Below are 14,893 nucleotides of genomic sequence, written 5' to 3'. Positions count from 1 at the left end.
AAAGTCACATTACATGTCTTCCCAAGAAAAGTACACAAATCCTACTTATTCTTACATATATTTCAGTGTTTAAATTAAACCATGAAAACTATCAAATACATTGAGTTTTTCATCTGCTATGATAACGACAGAGAATTTTGCATTACGTGACCACCTTAAAATGGTTAAAAACTATTTATAAGGAGAAGAAATTGAATCAATGTAGAACAAAAGAGGGCAGAATAGTGACCCCGCCCCAGGTGCTGATTGGCTAAAGTGTACAATGTCTCCTAATTTTTCAAAGTGAAAAGGACTGCAGGAGTCATTTACTCTTATCTTCTACCTCAGATAACAATCAATTCCCTCTACAACATCTCTCAGAGATGCTTTTCTAGCCTCCCTCTGAACAAGTCCAGTGACTGGGGACAGGAAGGTATCTGTGCCCTCCCTGCCAGGCCACTGCAAGGCCATCTCCTTCTTCTGTTTCCTTTACGGCAGTGATTTCAAACATCATAGATGTAGAGCTGTCTCCACATGAGGACAGCTAGGATAGAGGCCTTGCTACTAAGTGACTTGCCCATTATCACACAGGAAGCAAAATGCATCACCAGGATTAAGACCAAAGCCAGTGTGCTTTTTTTTACATAGCACTTTCCCAAGATCCTGACTGATCTACTCTGAATAGAACAATATTTGCAAATTTCCTATTTCTGGCACCTTTCTTCCCTATACTATGTTTCTTCAAAACTCATTAAGAAGGTTCTCTAACTGAGCCTGCAGATTCTTTCAGAGAATCTCTCTTGCTCTATTAGATCGAACTTAAAAGAGCACTTGGCTTTTTATTTCTCCGTACTATGCTCCAAGCTTTCTAGTTTGAAGATTACTCAGAGAAGATGGAAGCCAGAGCGCTGAGAAGCTGTGTTCGCTCTGCCAACTTCTGGCATCGTGCCATTCTCCCCATGTTAGCCCAGCACTGTTCTAAATAACCCAAAGTATTCATTATTCTTAGTATTCTTCATTTTTTTCCTCTGATCATTCTGGGACTTTGTTTTTCTAACACTGTATGTTATAGGTTCTTGTCATTCTTTTGAAATTATTCTCTCCTTCTAGCTTTTGCATGTGTCCTTCCTTCATTTCCTGAGCACCAGTCCTTTTTTCCCATCTCATGATAATTTGTAGGTACACTGGCACAACAGCGGTTTCAAAATTCCCTATCCTTTATTCACAAAGAAGATTTCATAAAGTATAGAGAAAAGAAATGATACGATCAGGATAAAGAATTTTTACCCTAATGTCAGTGAAGTGAAAGTGAAAACAACATGTTTCTGGTAGATCAGAAGGCACTTCAGCATCTTTGCTCCAGCCAGGCCTGCTTTTGACACCATCAGAGGTCTGTCTTCCCATCAGGTTTTATACACACATCCTGCCCCCAGTGCATCCCTCCAAGTTCTCTCCTCTCAGTCCCTCACAAATATTCTCTCTTGTGCTTCCACTTTCCATTTCACTGATCTCTAAGTAGAGATGCCTCTCCTTGACCATACAATGTTGCTAGGCTACCTTCATGATTTTGACCCATTTATCTTTCCAGACTCATATTCCTCTTTATATATGCTATAGGAGCCAAACTAGCCTCCTTGCTCTTTCTCACACATGACTCTTCTCCCAGAGTACTGGACCTTTGTACTGTCTCCTTAAAAGTTCAGTTCAAGTGCCACCAAAGGCATGATACTCCCCCAATACTGTACTAGATCCTTATGTTCCTGTGGTCTCCCTTCTGGAGAGCAGGGACTTTTTCATTTTTCTTTGTATTTCCAGTACCTAACACATGTAAGCACTTAATTAATGCCTGTTAATGATTTTCCATGCTCTCTCTCTCTCCCTCCCCCCCCTTCCTCCCTCTCAACATTTTTCTTGCTCTCCCTCCAATTTCAGTTTTAAAGCCCTCTTGGTTAGAGCAACGAGTCACCTTTCAAACATGCCTTTCTCAGTCCTTGTGAGACAGATTTACCTTTCATCAGGGCTGGTATCTTATGCCATGTCAAGAGAACCCAAATCTCCCTTAAAAACCCTCTCTGCATTCAGTTGTTTGTTCTCCCACCCTTTATTTTTCTTCCAGAAATGGAACTTTTAAGCCACAGTAAGTAGAGATGAAACTGCTGCCTCCTCTGTCTAGTCCTTTCATTTTCCACCCATGGGTTCTAAGTTCCTTGAGGGCAGAGGCTATTTTAATTTCATTTGTATCCTTAGTAGCCAGGAACATAATAGATACCAAAGGAATGCTTGCTATATTGGTTAAGGCTTTCAATGTTGCTAGGTTTTTGTGCTGCTGGAAAAGTTTGCTTCCATTTGGCTAAGCAGAGGTGGGCACTGGCCAGTCTTGACAGGCTTTGTCATGTCTTAAGATTCCTATTCCAGGAAGAGTCAGCCCTTTCCAGGGAACCCTATCTACATTCAGTTGTAGTCATACCCCTCAACCTGAGGACACCAACCTCAAGGACACAGTTCTTCCACTTGGACCAATACTAGGGTTTCTTTGCACCTGCTACTGCATGTGTAAAAGCTTCTTTGTTCTGGGAAATGTGAGGTGCTGCTTCTTCAAAAACCCATATTTATCTTTTATGGGAAAGGACTCATACCTGGTGTATAGGACCACGTGGTTCAGAGTTTCTCCCTTGCTTCTTCTTCACGGATTATGTCATTCCATCTGTTCAGTAACTCTTCATCCTGATAAACTGGAACACAGAGAGGCATTCTTCAAACCCTTAATTTTCTCCTTCATCAAGGAGAACAGCTTTCACTACAGTTCATAAGTGCCTTCGTCAGGAAGATAAAACACATCACAAACCCTGAACCTGCTCATTACCAGATCTTTTCCTTTAGGTATCACACTTTCTGATCTCAAGTAAAGACTATTTTCCTTTCAAGGTATATCCTGGAATTTCCCCTGAAAGTGTTTGCTTGTTTTTTACCAGGGCTAATGGTCACCGAGAGGCTTTTTTTTAAGGCAGCCTCTACCACTGTGTATCCCTCTCTTCTTCCAGTTTAGGGGAGAATCCATATACTGCTTCCAATCCTTCTTCCTGTCCTTCCTTCTGTGTACTACTGGAAATCTCTCTCTCTCTATTCATTTTTTTCATATCATTCCTCCCTCCTATATTAAAACTGCTAGTCTGTTCAGGTTTTGAGAACTGACTCTAATTTGCTTATAAAGACTAGAGATATTGGCTCAGTCTTTCATCCTATTGAGGATCTTGACCAGACTATTCCAAAATTGTTTATTCACCTCTTCTGATCTCTTCTCTTGTAACCCTTTCTGTTGCCATGCTTACTGGCTAAAAGCTACAAAATATTATAGCATAGACTTTGGAAAGGGGCCATTTTTGTTCTGCGTAATGTGCTAAACAGAACATCTTCCTCCTAACTTGAAATTGATTAGTTTGTCTACAAGTGTGTTGCGCTGCCCTGGGTACAAACCAAGGGAAAAGATCTCTCTGGCTTCTTCTCTCAGAAGGTAGGGCAAGTCTTATCTTTGTGGCCTGGAGTGGGCTTTGACTAGGGGAAATTGTGAAGTGACCCTAACATCTGCAGATTTAGAGAATTACTTAAGATATTGGGACCTTGAAGTATTAAGCCACTAGAAATGATACAGACTCAGGGCCAAAGAATGTTCATGGATTTTGTTGTTTTTTCGAGTTCCTAAAGGTATATTCCCAATTATGGGGCATTGTTTAACAATGTGGTTTTTTTACTGTTTTTTACATATTTTCTGTTAAGCTGTAAAAATCTGGATATTATTTATGCAAATAATTTGTATCATGGCTTTGTTTTGTCTGCAGGTTCTTAAATTCTTAAAGAGCCCCAAAGAGCAAAATATTATTCAACTGCTGAAAAAATAATGACTGGTAATCCTAATCTTTTTATTTTTGAGTAAGACAGGATAGGGTATGGTACATGGGAGAGTAGTTACAAAAGTATGTTTGACAACATATCTTAATGAGTCTGGCTTATGGAAAGGGGGTGTACATTATCTAATGCATAAAAAATATACTGATACTCTGAAAGAGAATGGTCTGTAATGAGTCAGTATGAATTGGTTCATATGCAAATACAAATGTCAAACAACTCACAGAATCCAACATTCTGTATATACAATTTTCTATGAGCGCTACTGGGGCATCTTTCTATTCCAACTCAACTTGTTGAAATTTGGGAAGACAGTGATGCTTTATAATCAATATATCTCCCTTTCTTTATTTATAAGCATGACACAGTTCTGATAAATATGCAAGATTTAAGTTTTTTTCCATGCCTTGCTATTTTGCCTGCTATTAGGTAGTTAAGATACATGCTTAAAAGTTGACAGAAACTTTGAAGTCTTATGTCTTCAAACAAACTCTACAGTATTCACTAATCTGTGGGTCAACAAAATAGAGATGAGAAACCCAATTCCTTCCCAATAGCTATTTACCAGTCTGTCTAGTCTGGATGCCATTTTCAGTGACAAACTAAAGAAAGACTCCAGCTACTGGTAGTTTTTTTTTTTTTAAAGAGCTGAATTAATGTATTTTCATATGAGGTATTTTAATGGGTGAATGACTGAAAAATTCATTAAGCAGGTTATACTATTCTGGGTATAAAATGTCTTAGGGGTTTGGTTTCAGGATATTTTCTTTTTAAAGTTTTGAAATACAAACACTAGATTTAAAAAACAACAACTCTAGAACTTATCTGTTCCTCTTCAAGATTCCTATGCTACTTTGTTCTTATCTGCTCACACGTAGTCATGTACAACCTTTTTGCTAACACATATTCACTTCTCACAAGCAACACAGGACTGCTTTAATTAGTTGTTTCCCTAATTTTCAAAAAGATCCAGCTCCAAATAATCCCCAAACAGGTATATCCATGAGCCTTTTCAGGATAACCAATGTGGAAGAAACCCACGAAAAGAATCTAGCAATCCCACTGAAAGTCAGCCAATCTGAACATCAAGATGGGCCTTCATCACAGCATAAGCAAATGAAATTTGATATTTTTATTAGGTAATCCAAAATAAAAGGCTGTTCTCTATTTTGTTTAGATCGGCTTTTGGTGATTTCCAGGTTTGCTTTTCTACCTCTTCTTAATTCATTTAATAAAGATCCTACCATAAACAAAGGCTTCCTAATAGGAGATGAATGTACTCAGATATATTTTGCGATTCAGGTAAAAGTTTTTCCTCCTTAGTGATTACCTGGCTTATTCAGTTATTCATAGTCATATATACTCGTCCTTCCCACAATTCTAACATGTAAGACCACAAAAGCAATTTGTTAGATATTAGTTTTTTCTTTTTCACGGTCCCAAACTCTATTTCCATTCATCCATTTCTATATCATTGTTCTTTTATATTCTTATCTCTTCTAAGACTCCCAAAACTTACCATACTACACTGACATTTTTAGGATACTCACATTTTGACATCTTTACTTAGACCCAAACTGGAATTGACTTTTTTTTTTTTTGCTACTGCTGCAGGTGCAAATTAATTTAGTTACATGTCATGCCTGAGGATATAGAGAAACTTGAATTAAGAGCTGGAATAATTTTTTTGGTGTATGTCACAAACTGATGTGTCATATATACTCTTACTCCATCTGACTATTTGGTATGAGGGCTGGAATAAACCCACTCCCTAAACCCCCAGTAGGAGGAAGGAAGAAGGGTTCAAGGAAACTGCCCAGGTTTCTAAGTTGAGAAACCAAAGGGTGTTTCTTATCTTATTTGCTAGTCTAATAGATCTGTTCCAGGACTATCTGGAAAAGAATAAATCCAGAAATCACCACAAATTAAATTTCATATATGGATGTGAAATATTATACAACTAAGTTTAATTCTGATTAAAATATTTAAACAATGGATTTTCACTTATTTGACTTTTAACATGACTTGTATATTATACTAGGAGAAGATGGAACAAGCATCACACCTATCAAAGTTCTGGGTTAGATAAAATGATCTTGGGATTCAATACACCTATGAGATCAGCCACTGGTAAGACCTCACGTCCCCTGAAGGAGTACAACCTGTATTTCAGAGAATCATCTAAAAAGTTAACAAAACTATTCTAAGAATCTGAGGGTTTTTTTTTTAATACATCCTAAGGTCTATTTGTTTGTTTGTCCTACCAAGACATTAATAACTGAATATTTCGCTACTGTGTCTAGAATGTCCCAGATACGTATGTTATAGGATAAATTTGTAATAATTATCTTGGAGTCTTTCTAACTTGAAGCCCAGGGCCTTAACTTCCTGCAGCACAGTGAGTACGTAATTTTCTTAATGTACAAAAAATGCTGTCTACCATAAAAGAAAAAAGTTAGTTGTGTAAATTATCAGTTATAACTTTTAAAAGTTTAAGAAAACTGAGGTAAAAGAAAACTGAGGTAAATTGACCCCAAGCACATTCACCAAAACAAAACCAAAAAAAAATCCAAATGGCAACTGTAATGACTGAATTTTTAAGCTGCTTCTCTGCTAAAACTACTCTAACGTTCTACAGAGCAGAGGTCTTAAGTGCCTTAAAAACTAAAAAAGACTTGGTTTTAAAATATACTCTCATCTATAAGGTAAAACCAGAACAGTGCTATGACAAGGTCTTCATGTTCATTCTTAAGAAATTTAAGCATGTATTATCATAGCAAATGCTTACTGGAAATTCACTCTGCAGAACTCTGAACCCAAACTGTTTTTAAATACTCTAAAGAACAGAACTATCTGAACGTGTACCATCCGCTCATCTCTTTTTTGCTAACTCTGATGCTATCATCCCCTGAAATGCCCTGCTAAGTAAGTGTTCCCAACACCCACGCTCCCATTAAGATCTGACAAGTATTAGGACTGGATCAGGCTTAACCAATTTTGATGTGGTAACATTCTCTGATAATAACACAAGTTGTCACATAAGTTTGAGAACGGAATAGTTAGTAGACACTATCTGCTAGTTTGCTGAACACTGTGAGGCAGCAATTCGTCAGAAAATCTCCCCAGTCTAGAGAAAATGAGCTAACTTCCACTGCTAAATAGTTGGGGGCTGTTATGAAAGACACTGTAACAACCTCTATAGAGGTTAAGGGGAAAAAAGTTGAGAAAGGGAAACTTTTTTAGAAAGAGAATTTATTAGTATGTGGGTAAACAAAGTATTAAAATGACCTGAATCTGGTGAAAAATATAGCCAAATGGTTTAAGCAGTAAGGATCACATACTGCACAGTGGGAAAAATATGAGAGGCAGGTAGAGGTACTTGATTACATAACTAAATTGTTTGGTATTATACAATGTTTTCAGTTCTAGTATTTTTTCAGCATTTGCTTGGGTTTTTTTTTTTTATACATCTTTAGTTCAGCACAGTTTTCAGTGTTTGCTTATGTTTTCCCATTACACTATTATGGCAATGAATGTTAAATCCACGTTTTTTAAAAGGCTTAACTGTATTCTTGGGTAAAATTTTATCATATCCAAAGCCAATTCCTCTGGCCCCAATGGGATGACTATTTTTAACAGAAATTAAAGAAAAAACAAGAAGCTTTACAACAGCAAGCATAAGTAATATTTACTCAGTGACAAAGAATACCTGTGCTTTAAAACAGAACTAAACTAATCTGTTAGATTGCTATAGAACAACCTAGACTTAATAAAATTTGACCTTTAACTACTTAACTGTTTTTGAAAGATGAATATAATGACAAAAATAAAAACTTAAAATTGGTCTGATTATCTCATGTACCACATGAATCCTGTCATTCAAAAATAGCTGATATAAACAAGTTTATATTAATATTGCAATGACCAACATAATTTATTCCCATTCCATAAAAGCACTGATTTTGTATTATTCATGTTTTAATCCTTAAGTAAAAGTTAAGATATATCAGTTATATTCCTATTTGAAAATGTGAACGAGAAAATAAAACTATGGTGATTTTACATAAACATATTATAGTTAAAATGAAAATTTCTTACCCTTTGATTTCTCTTCGATGACTAGTCATTCCTTTAGACTTTCTTGATAGGGCCCGCCTATGTCAAGTAGATAGTAGCCAATCACAAAAATGGCATTTGGACGCTCAAGTCTTCAGACACGTGTCTTTTCGGCCAATTGCCAGTTGAGAATTTAAACTGAAAACTAAATTACCCAGACTTTATTAACATGCTCCCAGACCCACCAAATATTCATGAAAGAAGAATCTTTACTAATGGAAACTGAAAGCAAAGTATCTTCTCACTAGTTTTTCTTCCTTCTAGGCTTAAGAATCAGAAGATATAAACTGAAAATAAACAAATGGGTCATAAAAATAGCCTCAACACATACTTTCTGAGGACAAAGTTTAAACAAATCATTGACAAAACTGTTTCCCTCAATACCCTGAAACCCACAGTTACATAAAACAAAGGTGACATTTATTTATTGGCATTTTTTAATTAAATACATATTTGGAAGCATTGTAAAAACATAATCAAACATAAACACTTTTTAACTAGGCCTGAATATCACAGAGAATCTACAGCATTCTTTAAAGAGATTCCTGCCTTCAGTTTACCAACTATTTGAATTGTTATAGTCTTGCTAATACTGATGGTTGCCGCAAACAAAAACTCTAAGGTATGACCTGATGAATCTTCAACACCAAAAACATGGGATGTATAATTATAATTATTATTATTTTGGTTTTAAATATTAGGGCACTGCTCACAGTGCTAACTCCTGAGTAAGATGGGGAAGCAAAGTATTTCTGCTCCTATTCCGGCTACTCTCCACAAATAATTCCAATTTTTTCTTACAGAACCCTAAAATAATTCAGCTTGCCTTTAGTGTAGCAGCTCACTTCAAAACACAGCTGCCATGTACCTTGTCATTTTCTATACTTATCATAAACCCAGATCCATGAAACTGAATAAAAATGAGAACAGTCTATGTCAGTGGACCAATTGCACTCTGTATATTAAGGATTTCTTCCTATGGACTACTCTTACTATTGACAAAGTTGGTCCCATGTGACCACAGTACCTCTATATTCATATGCAGAAACAGTGTGATTACTAATACAGCAGAGCAGAGGCATAGATTACAAAATTATCTAGACTTGTGAGAAAAAGTGATACATTCAGATATACTTACATATCTACCTACTCCATACCCAGTCCCAATTCCCTGTTTCCTGGCATAGCACCATGGGAAACAGTTGAGAGTCAGATGGACAACAAATGAGAGAAAATCATAGATAATTCATGAAGTAAAGAATTCACTTTTCTTGTTTGGAACTTGTCCCACTGAAGCAAGGCAGTCTAAGAGTAGATAAAGAATTTTCATTGAAAATCCTAACCAAAAGTAATACTTACTGAAAAGAGCATTGTCTTAAGCACAATGAAAAAATGCAAAAACGAAGACACAGTTCTTACCACCACCAAATTTATATAATCTAATAATTTATATAATGCCTAAAATATAAAATACATAAAGACAAACTGAAAACAAAAACATAACCAATCACATCAACACTAGTATCTTATAACTTAGATTGTAGGAGCTGAAATGAGCCTTAGAGGTCATTTTGCCAGATGATGAAACTAAGGCTTGTCTAAGTTCACACATGGCTGGCAGGGACAGAGCTGAGATGAGGATCACAGGGTCACACAGACAACAAGGGGTGGTCATCAGAGAAAGACCCTGAAAGGTAAAGGACTTGCTATGGTTCCATGGGTAGCAAGTAGCAGAGACAGGTTCTGAACTCGGCTCCTGTGATCCCAAGCTCAGAATTCTTTCTACTTGCTCATATGGTTGGCTCCCGAGCCCATCATGTTTCTACCACACCATTCTGCTTATAACTACATGTGATCAGAACAAGAACTTAGATCTAGGAGCAGCCTTATAATAAGGAAGTCATCTACAGCAACTGCCTCAGTTTGCACATGAGGAAACTCAAGTCTAGAGAGGAATGACTTCCTCACCCAGAGTAAAGCTCTGAATCCCAGTCCTTTTTACTTCATCATCTCAACTGAACCCAGACATGTGGGTTTCACTCGAGTACCTTCTGCTTGGAGAAGCATCTCTGAATCAATGAGAACAATGTAGCTATCTTCTTCTCTTGTTCAGCCTGATGAGAACCTCAAAGAGAAATGTCATTAGGTACAGAGGAAGACTGAAATCACTTATGTTTTCACTAGCTGGAAGAGATCTGAAGAGAAATTTCTTGGGTAATTTAGGTTAGGAAATTAAACTCAAGTATAAAGTAGAGGCCATGCTGCTGTTCTTAACTGTAAGAACTCTTACTAATGCCCTAAAGTCATCATAACTTGGTTCCTAATATAGAATAAAGATAATCAGGTCAACTAAGCCAAGCGACAAAGAATATGGATAAAATCCCATTAAACAAAGGGCATTACAAAAAATTCTGTAACTTCTTTTGTAGTCCCCATGATGGTTCACTGGACCTAACTGATGACAATGGATTCTTAAGAACGAATACTCTCTTGTGACAACAATCACTCTCTTGAGAAAGAACCTAATGCCGATAAGCAGTTGTATATCAACTGTTCTTTTCTCTAATGAATCTCAAACACACCAGTCTTAGCCACCAGTGAAAACTACTGACATCACCAAGTCAGGAGCGTTGGAAGACAGATGGAGGAGGTGAGCAAGACCATTGTTCTCCTGCTTGTCTGTTTTGTGGATTCTTTAGCTGCTTTCAAGGCTCAGCTAAATGATTCTCCCAGAGGTGAGAGCTTCCCCTCCCTGAAATTACCTTGTATTTACTTATATGTTCATATGTTGTTTTCTTTCTGGAGCTTGTAAACTCCCAAAGGCACAGGCTGTTTGCTTTTTTCTTTATATCTCTAGTACCTACTTGAATACCAGCGATACAGTAGGTGTTTAATACATGCTTACTGAATTAAATAACCCCTTCTTTACAGAATTCAAAGTACTTATTTCAAACTGGTAATTCAATATGATTTAGTGTTTCATCTTTGATGCTTACAGCCTAAGAACATAAATTTTAAAAATGCATAATGATCAAACTCTAAGAAAGGCTCTTCCTCTTACACTTGTTATAGTAGGCTTGGGTGCCACACAGAAGTTGCTTGATACTTTCTGACATTTCTTTTTGTCTAGTTCTTTACAGAAGATTCTAACAACTTAAGCATTACCAGGATACTCCAAATCAGGTCAACAAGCATTTATTAAATGCTCACTGTATGCTACACAATGTGCCAAAAGTTATGGATACAGAGATAGGCCAAATCACTGTCTTTACCATCAAGGAATTCACATTCTAATGAGGAACACAACATGTAAGCAATTGTAGATGCAAGATAAACACAGAGTAGATGGAAAGTCATCTCAGAGGGAAGACCCCAGGGCCTAAGAGAGTGGTAGGAGACCCCAGAAAAGGCCTCCTGCAGAGGATGGGATTTGAGTTGAGTCTTTAAGAAAGTCAAGGAAGGTAAGAGGGCCAGGTGAGGGGAGAGTGGATCCCAGGCACAGGAAGACAGCCAATGCCAAGGCATGGTTGGGCTACCATTTGTTAAAATAAAGGGTTTTGATTGAATAGAAAGGCATTTACTAAGCTCTCACTGTGCAAAGCATGGGAGATACAAGAATAAAAAGGAAACAGTCCCTCTTCTGAAGTATATATTCTAAATATATAAGTAACATACAAAGGAATTTCAGAGAGAAGAAGCAGCACTAGGCTTTGAGCTGAGATTCCAGAGTCTTCCCTTGACTGCAACAAGGAAGACTAACACAATCTTGCAATGTGACCTCACAGAAAAAAAGAGTATCAGATGAACAGGTAGAAGTAGGAATCCCAAAAAGAAAGGTCCAAGTGGGATTTTACTAAGTTCTTAAGATAAAGACAGGCCAATGATTTAGCTTCTCCAAGTCACAATTCAAAAGTTATTTCCAGTAAAGAATAATAAGTAAATTACTTTTAACAGATCATAAAAAGTCATAGTTCACATAGAAAATAACCAAAATTCAACACATCTCCACTGAATGGGAAAAAAGGAGCTTAAAAACCAGCTTTGATTTTCTCTGTCCCTCCCACCAGACATTCCATGTACTTTGCTTTTGACTGCCATTTATTACAGAAACAGAATCAAAGATTTTAGCATTTTTAAACAAAAGCTTTTATTATTATTGAAAAATTTTAATCACAGAAGCATGGTATGTTTTAGAAGCTTACTTGCATTCTATCTAGATGCTAAGCAATATAATTTAACATGTATATTTGAAAAGGTAGTTCTTCTGAGTACAACTAAAACGCTCCAGTTAACTGAAGACATTCTATCACAAAGAGTGACAATCACGGTGATGGTTGTTTGTTTGTTTTTTTAAACATTTCACCTAGCATTGCAACAGATATTTTAGCAGTGGGTAGAAGGAATATCTACTTAGCATGGAATTCCAAAAAAAGTATTTCTTTATTTTCTCAAGAGCAAAACGAATATGGCTATAATAGCAATTTTACCTTAAGCTAATAATTCCTGCAAGGAAAAGAAAAGTGCAACTGCTGAGAAGCAGGTTCATGAGCCACTTCTGGCAAGGGATTCTGCATGTCAAGATGAAAAAACCTAACCTTTTCTATGCTATTTGTGCCTTTACAATTTTAGTGATACTGGGTTTTTGAAGGGATGGTCTTATTTAAATTAAAAGGGAAATAAGTATGCTTGCAAATATGCTGGGTTGATTTATATAGAACTTGACAGATATTGTGAAAAGAGGCAGTGACTTAAAATAGAAAAGCATTTGTCAAAAATAATCAGTTGTACTAATACCACCACTAATTAAATGCTCATGTTTTTCCTTAACCCTTCAGAATGGCTAAGATTAATAAATGAAGATCCCCAAGTAGAATGAAAATAGCTGTCACAAAACTACCCCTCGTACCTTAACATAACCTACATGACAATTTTATTTATAATACTTGAGGTACAGACCAATATCATCTCATACTGAATATCTAAATAAACTCCAAATACATACATGACAAAACATATGAGGTTACATATGAGACAATTAGAGGAACAAAGAAGAAATTACTTTTCCAAACCTTGGTTAGAAGAAGAGTTCAAGACCAAATACGGGATACAGAGAATCACAGAAGATAAAATGATAATTCTGTTTATATATAATGAAAAAGTTTTTTTATACACACACACAAAACCCAATGCAGATAAGGCAAACTGGGGGAGAAATCTTTGTAGTCAGTTGCTCTTATAAAGTTGCTCTTATAAATTCAAATTTATAAAACAAAGCTATTAAAACAGATAAATAGTCAAAGGATATAGACACAAAGTTTTCAAAGGAAGAAATTTAGCTATGAATTAGTCCAGACATTCTGGAAAGCAATTTGGAATTATTTACCACCAGCCTCCTCCCTGGTCATTAACCTGGGAATTTCCTACTATGAGACATATATACCAGACAGATCAAAGAGGAAAAGGACATGTATATGTATATATGTGTCCATATATGTGTATATATGCTATACACACACACACATTTCTAGCAGCTCTTTTCATAGTAGCAAAAAAACCCTGGAAACTTAGGGGGTAGGCACCCTTCAATAAGGAAAAGACTGAACAAATTATGCTGTGTGAATAGGACAACATGGATGTTTTCAGAGAGAACTGGAAAGATCTCTATGAACTGATGCAGAACTGCAATGAATATATCAGTAAAGAAAAATAACTTTGAAAGCCTTTAGAACTTCGATCAATGCAAAGAAAAACTATAACCGCAGAGGACTAAAGATGAAGCATACTACCTATTTCCTAATAGAAAAGTTATAGTTTAAGAATGAGATATACATTTTTGTATTTGGTAAAAGTGAGAATTTATTTTATTTGACTGTACATTTGTTAACAGGGTTGTCTTTTTAAAAATTATTCAGCTGGGGAAAGGAAGGAGGTAAAAAAAAATAAACTGGAAAAATAATACTATTAAATTTGGAAGAAAAAATTTATATGCATTCTCCTTCATCCGCACCAAATTATTTATTGAGATCCTACATGGTTAATTAACCATGCAAAGCAGTAAATAATAAATGCCAAAAGAAAGATATAGGATACAGGAGTTCTAAGTAAAGAGGAATTCTTTCAACTAGAAGCCTTCAAAAGTTTCACAGAAGAGGAAGCAATGTGAATGAGGTGGGCTTTGAATAATGTAAGGGATTTAGATAGGTAGAGGGTGGAGGAGATATGTCAAATGAAAAACCAAAGTAGAGTAAGTAATAGGAAAACCCCAAGCTTCTTGTGGGTGGGGAATAGCAAGTGAGGGTTATGCGTTTAGCTAGTACAAAGTTTACTTATTGAGGTCATGAAAGAGGAAATGCTAGAAAATTAGGTTGGAGCCCAGGTTTGGGATTTATCCTATAGGCAACAGGGAGGTCATAGAAGGTTTTTAAGCAAAGGAATCCCATAATCAAAATGACGTCTTAGGAAAATAAATTTGGTAGCAGTATAGAAGATAAATTAGGGGAAAATGTGTAATGGCAACAGCAACAGATCTGGAAGAATTCAACTGGTACAGTGCTCAGCAGACAGCAAACACTGAAAACAATTCGTGATGACTACCTGTTGACGAAATGAATATAACAAGTGAAAAAACAAGGGAGCAACGATGACTGTAAACAGTTAAGATAAAATACTTTCAGCACTTGGGCCATATATTTTTGAGCTTTTATTACTTGAAGTGCTGATTCAGTTTCCAGAAATCTCATTTATTCAGACCCTCATTTCCTCACCTTGTCCTGACCAGATCTTTCCTGGTTCAAAACCTGTTAGTGAATCCCTATTGCTCATAAGATTTGGACTTCTCAGAAAAGTATTAAAAATCTTCCATTCTGACTTCCCCTTTGGTACTGGACATACTAAC

The 14,893-nt window shown here is 36.3% G+C and overlaps 1 protein-coding gene and 1 long non-coding RNA gene across 3 annotated transcripts in view; both read right to left on the bottom strand.

Annotated features, from left to right (window-relative positions):
* ZEB1 (zinc finger E-box binding homeobox 1) overlaps positions 1 to 14,893 on the bottom strand; it is a 202,168-nt gene that overhangs the window by 144,282 nt on the left and 42,993 nt on the right. The gene's annotated exons all lie outside the window — the stretch shown is intronic.
* Positions 1 to 14,893, bottom strand: part of LOC140532869 (uncharacterized) — a 127,687-nt gene that overhangs the window by 85,489 nt on the left and 27,305 nt on the right. Inside the window, exons 1-2 of the long non-coding RNA XR_011976707.1 lie at positions 7,981 to 14,893; positions 2,616 to 2,711 (exon numbers count right to left, since the gene is read on the bottom strand). The exon at positions 7,981 to 14,893 is cut by the window's right edge and continues 27,305 nt beyond it. This is a non-coding gene — a long non-coding RNA (uncharacterized lncRNA). The remainder of the gene's footprint in view (positions 1 to 2,615; positions 2,712 to 7,980) is intronic.

Source organism: Notamacropus eugenii, chromosome 3 (genome assembly GCF_028372415.1).
Source record: "Notamacropus eugenii isolate mMacEug1 chromosome 3, mMacEug1.pri_v2, whole genome shotgun sequence".
Lineage (NCBI taxonomy): Eukaryota > Metazoa > Chordata > Mammalia > Diprotodontia > Macropodidae > Notamacropus > Notamacropus eugenii.
The sequence above is the reverse complement of the archived record's forward strand: the minus strand, read 5'-3'. Positions and strand labels throughout refer to the sequence as shown.